Genomic DNA, 6,338 nt, shown 5'->3' with positions numbered 1-6,338 from the left:
CGGCCACATATCCAACAATTTGTAGCATTGCTAGTCTGATGGGAATGATGTAACATACTAATAAAAGTGTTATTGCGCAGCGCAAATCTATATGACAACTCATGCGGGGGAAATTCACTAAAAGAATGTTCAGCAGTAACATTGTAAACATGTTTAGAAATAGGATAATATATGTGCAACAATATACTTGCAGCGATTATTAAAAGACATAAGAAAAATAAAATTAATAACGTCACTGTGCAATGACTACGCAGTGATTTACAGTACGCATGTTTCTTCAACTGGATTTGATTACTTCTTTCTCTATTCCGGTCCAGAGGATACATGTCAGAGACAAATTCAACCGATTCACCTTGGAGAGGACTTAAACAATCAAATTGTCTGACTTATTGGACCGTAGTTTTAGTCTATACAGTTCTGAGTTCGTTTTTTCAACCATAGGAAGCTTTGAGTCTGTCTTTGAGGAAATACAGGGTTTAGTCTCTATATCGGATGGTAGTCCATGAAATTTCTTGATATGACTTGAATGTATCCAGCCTTTTCGACCTTCGATCTTCACGGCTGTCCTCGTGGTTAACAGTACGAGTTGAGGCGATTTCCACCTAGGATCCAGCTGAGACTTCCGGTCAAAGTTCCGTACTAACACCAAATCCCCCGGAACTACGTCGTGGGGTTTCACCTCGGTGTTGTCGGGAAAGGCTGCAGCTACCTGTGAACGACAAGATTGTAGTGCAGACATCAAGGAAGCCAGATAATCTGTCAGCATATTACAGTCAACGTCAGTTATTTTACGAGGTATAGGCGTCCCCCACATATTTGGTGGTCTACCGAAGATCACCTCATACGGGGATAGCCCTGTTCGAGAGTGTGCTACCATTCTCATGTAAAAGAGTGCAACTGGTAAGGCTACTACCCAGTCGACACCTTTTTCTCTACATATTTTGGACAATCTTATTTTCAGAGTTTGATTATGTCGTTCCACGAGACCTGCTGCCTCGGGGTGTCGGACACAGTGAAATCTCCATTGATAACCTAACAAAAGTGAAACGTGTTTCATTAGTTCGGATGAGAACGGCTGGCCGTTATCTGAGTAGACAGCACGTGGTAAACCGTACCGTGGGAAGAATTCTCGAACCAACTGTTTGGCAGTAGTCGGGGCAGTGTAATCTGAAACCGGGTATGCCTCTGTCCAACGGGAAAGAGCACAAACAACTACAAGAACATATTTGAATCCTCGACATCGTTCCATCTGGATATAATCCATCTGGAGGACTTCAAAAGGGTGATCAGGAGGCTGAAATCCACCTTGTTCTACGGGAATGCTTTTACCTGGGTTAAACTGACAACAGATCATACAGGTACGAACTTTTTGTTTAGCTGCTGCTCGTAAATGTTTGTTGAACCAAATGTGTTGAATGCTGTCTAGCATAGCTTTTTCTCCTAGGTGCGCTGGACTATGTATTGTATTAATGATAACTTGGACCATTGAGTCGGGAAGAAACCATATAGATTTTTCTTTCGTCATCCATCCCTGATCGGTTTGGATCCCTCCTAATTCAGTCCATTTCTTTATTTCTTCTGGTGTAGCATGTGTCTGTATGTCAATTACGTCAAGAGCGGGATCCTTAACCGTCATGCAATGTGTTGGTGTCGGAACTATTGTCTTTGTCATGTCAGATTTGTGAGTTTGAGCAGTCTGTTTAGCTGTTCTGTCAGCTAGATCATTGCCTTGGGAAATGATATCAGTAACTTTCGTATGAGCTTTACATTTCATAATTGATATTGCAGTGGGTAGATGTATTGCATCTAATAAGGCATGAATGAGGGGTCCGTGCTGAATGTGGGCACCGTGAGAAGTTAAATAACCTCTCTCTCGCCACAGCACGCCGAAGTCATGGACGACTCCGAATGCATAACGTGAATCTGTGTATATGTTGACTTTCTTATTTGTGGCTTGAATACAGGCTTGTGTCAGAGCGATGAGCTCTGCTGCTTGAGCTGACAAGGTATTAATACGATTTGTTTCAATGACTTCAGTGTCTGTTGTGACTGCATACGCGGCCACTAGCTCTCCTGTACTTGTTCTCATACATGAACCATCTACATACAACGTCAGGTCTGGATCTGTCAATGGGACGTCTGTCAAGTCTTGTCTGGGTTTCGTCGTGATAGTAATAACTTCAATACAATCATGTGCTAGTGGGTCTATTCCGTTTACTGGCAAAAGTGTGGCAGGATTCAATGTACTACAACGTCTGATTTCTATGTGTGGCTGAAACAATGTTAGTTCGTAACCGGTGAGTCTTGCTATAGTCAAGTGTTGTGTCTGTGTGCGGTTCAAGAGAACCTCTACTGCGTGTGGTACTTGTACTGTCAATTGATGTCCTAACACTATGGCATCGCTTTGTCTGATTGCTAAAGCTGTCGCTGCCACTGATTTCAGGCACGCAGGCAGAGCCTGAGCTACGGGATCTAATGTACTAGAAAAATAAGCACATGGTTTGTGTGATCCTGCTTGTTCCTGTGTGAGTACTGACAAGGCAGTACCTTCGCGTTCTGTAACAAAGAGTGTAAACTGTTTACTGTAACATGGTGTTGCTTGAACAGGTGCTTGGCATAAAGCTTTCTTTAAACTTTCAAAGGCGTGTGTATGTTCTTGAGTCCAAGGGAGGACAGTCGATGTGGCCGCCTCCTGTGTTGTCAACTGAATAAGTGGTTTTGCTAGAAATGCATACTGAGGGATCCACTGCCTACAATATGAAGTGAGGCCTATAAAAGCCCGCACCTCCTTTTGTGTCTTGGGTAATGACATGTTATCAATTAACTGTATGCGGTCGGGTGTAAGCTGCCTTCCCTCCTTGGACAGCGAGTGACCAAGGTAAACAACTCGCTGGACACAGAATTGCAGCTTAGAAGGGGACACCTTGTGCCCCTTTTCGGCCAGAAATTGTAAAACCGTCAGTGAAGCTTTTTCACATTCAGGTTCGCTTCTAGCGGTGATCAGCAGATCATCGACATATTGAAGCAGGGCAGTGTTGACTGGCATGTGGATACTGTCAAGTTCTCGTTTCAGTGCTTGGCTATAGATGCTGGGGCTTTCTGTGAATCCTTGAGGTGCGCGCCTGAATTTAAAGCTTCGTCCATTTAAACTAAATCCGAACAAGTATTGGCTTTCCGGATCTATTGGGACGCTGAAAAAGGCATTCTTGAGATCAATTACAGTAAAGAATGTTGCTTCGGAATCAATTGTTCTCTAATTAACTCAGTACCTGAACCTCTCCATTTATTCGTGAGTAATTCAGTTAACATATCAGGTAAGGGACCAGGATCGGAGTGTTGGCTTTTATATAATACGAGGAGTTGTTGAATCATGTAGATACCAGCTAAACGCTGTTCATCGGGGTTGAGGTTCAAAAACGTGTGTGCTAGTGTATCATCACTATATTTTCCGGGACTGTCAACCCAGTGAACGGCTGACCTGGCTAATTCTTGTTCGTCCATAGAATCGAGTATGTGATAACCCCTTCGTGCTCGGAGCAATTTGTCAGCGGCTTGGAACGAATGTTCGGGGGACCTTATATTTATTATTGGGTTTTGGAAATTTCTGTTATTATCTGAACGTATCGGACGTATCGGATCAGTAAAGCATCTAGTATTATTGCAAGATCTTCCTCTACCTACATAGGCCATAGTTTCTAACTGTCCTGTGGGCAGTTCTATTTCTTCCCCCTCTTCGGTTTGTTCAGGCTCGTCTACTGCTAATCTTTCTTCGTGTATTCGTTCTATTTCTTTGCGGATCTTGCGGCACATAGCTACTATACATGATCGTTTATCATGTCTCCCTTCTGATATATTCCGACTCCAGGTGGTAAGAATTTGCATTTCTTCCGGATTTACTCCTGGTCGGTCTTGATTTCTGACCACACAATTTATGAGGAAACGTAACAGTTCCCCCTGTATCTCCACTTTCTGGTACTCCAAGGCTCTATTAATACTTTCAGAATCTCGTCCTGACTGGACAAAATGATATATATTTTCTAAAGGTGCAGTCATTCCTGGTAGCCTCCCTAAATATATTGCAGCTCGTCGGATACGTAATGATGCCAGCAGCATTTCATCCTTTTTGCCGGGCACAGGATCATATCTACAATCTATTAGAAGTTCTTTAAGCGTGTCGGGAGTTACTAGTTTGGGCGTACGTTGGTGGGTTGATTCTTGAAAGGAAAGTTTATTTACTCTGGGTGGCGTGGAAAAAATGTTTGTTGTACCTCCCGTAGCACCACCTGGGGTGCTGGATGTGAAAGGATTCGTTGAACGTGATATGGCAACCATAGTGGTGGGTGCAGCTGTAGAAACAGATGTGCTTGCCGGGACTTGTGTCGGAATTTGTTGTTGCGGAGGTACAGACGGAGGAGGGTCTTGGCGTTGAACCCCCTCGGCAGGCGGTCTATGTGGCGCAGCATTAGCATACTCGGGAGCTGCGTCGTCTAAATAAGAAGAAAGAAAAACATCTTCTGCGGTTCTGGGATGCCCTTTGGGATGTACTTTTATCGGAAACAATGGGGGTGGCAAGTCTTTGGGTATCTCCAGAGTAGCCTTAGGTAACCCTTCGGCCAGAAGAGGATACATACCATTCATAAGGGCATTTCTTTGTCTGTCTACTTGTTCTGCTTTTACTCGAGTACCTTCTTCAATTAATAAATTTTCTCGAACTTTATCTGAATTCTCCTTACTCTTCTCTTCCTGTCTACGTGCTTTTTCTGTACGTCTATACGATTCTTTACGCCATAATTCAATGGCATCTTTCTGTGATTGTCTAGCTTTCTTTTTCCATAATTCTTCCTCTACTTTCACGATACAATCTGCATCCCAGGTCCCAGCTGCGGGCCACCTCTGACTTTCTGGTAATTCCTTGGTGTAGTCTACCCATAAATCAAGAAATAATATGGCGTCTAGGCCATGTTTATGATACATGAAGTACCCTGGAGTGTCCCTAGGAGGAATGGGAACAGCTTCTTCGAGTACTCCTTTTCTAGTTTTGATCTGTCTTAATTTCGAAAAGAGCGGCATATTGAGAACTGATCTGATCTGATACCTAATTCTGAACACGTTTAATACAACAAAACACAATAATGAACAGTCATTCACACCACAATATGCAGAACATATTTAAAACATTTAACATTTAATATTTATTGAACAACAATGATGGCCATTTAGGGAACTAGTCACTAAACATGATACTCGGCATTAACTAGGTAATTCTGAATTATATACTAGACATACTTGATATACTGCTAAACAGTACAGATACACTGCTGAAACAGTGCAGACCGAATTTGTGTACCCAAACCCGTCTTGACCGGCACAACCTATGTGCACGTCAGAATGCCTCCCCGATAATGGTACTCACCGGGTAGCTCGGAACGGAAGGCCTCGGAACTGAACTGAACTGGACTCGGACTCGGACCGGACTGGACTCGACTCGAAACTTCGGAACTTCGGAACCTGGTGGGCCTCTGTATACCTCGGATCTTGCTCTCTCAGCTAAGCTCTGGTCGGGATACTTCGCACTTCTCACCGCCTCGTCTGGGTGTTGATCGCAGCCTCAGTTACCCCCGCTCGGCAGGAGGGAGATACAGGAAATCCTGTGGGTACGCGTTGTTGTCCGTCCAGCTGTGACAGGAGACCGGGCCTGCAATGCACCTCCGGCGCGTGAGATGAGAAAGTGTCCCTGTTCGGGCGCCATTTATGTGGTAAATAATTTAATTACCGGGACTTAATTTGATGCAGAAAATCTATAATAATAGCTCAGTAAAATAAGAGGCAGAATCCGTGGTATTAGAGGTTCGGAACGGGCTTTATTCCAAAATCAATTCGAATCGATGGACTCCATGTTCCATCACCACGAAGGTTCAGGAAGTGAAGAACAAACTTTATTGACAAGTAATCATTTTTATACAATAGGCGTTATAGTGAAACAGATGCAGGAGGCGTAACAGTTAATTACAAAGATAAGAACATACATGCGTAACAAGAATGGGTGTAACTGGGCGTAACTTAAAGAACGTCATTGGATACGATGTCATAAATGGGTGGTTCTACGGAAGAATTTCGCAACGTCAGCAGAAATACTTGGCAGAGATGCGCGCGCAGCAGCATGACGTGTGATTGACGTGCAACTAGGGGGTGAAGGGGACTTGACATTTAGCTCTACATGTGGAGACAGAAGTCTGGGGTTATGTCAACCTAATCCCAAATCATATCTAACATCCTATGTTTAAAGAACTGTGTTATCCAAAAGGAAAGGTCTCTTAGGATAGAATCTTATTCTATAC

Source organism: Triturus cristatus, chromosome 2_1 (genome assembly GCF_964204655.1).
Source record: "Triturus cristatus chromosome 2_1, aTriCri1.1, whole genome shotgun sequence".
NCBI lineage: Eukaryota > Metazoa > Chordata > Amphibia > Caudata > Salamandridae > Triturus > Triturus cristatus.
The sequence above is the reverse complement of the archived record's forward strand: the minus strand, read 5'-3'. Positions refer to the sequence as shown.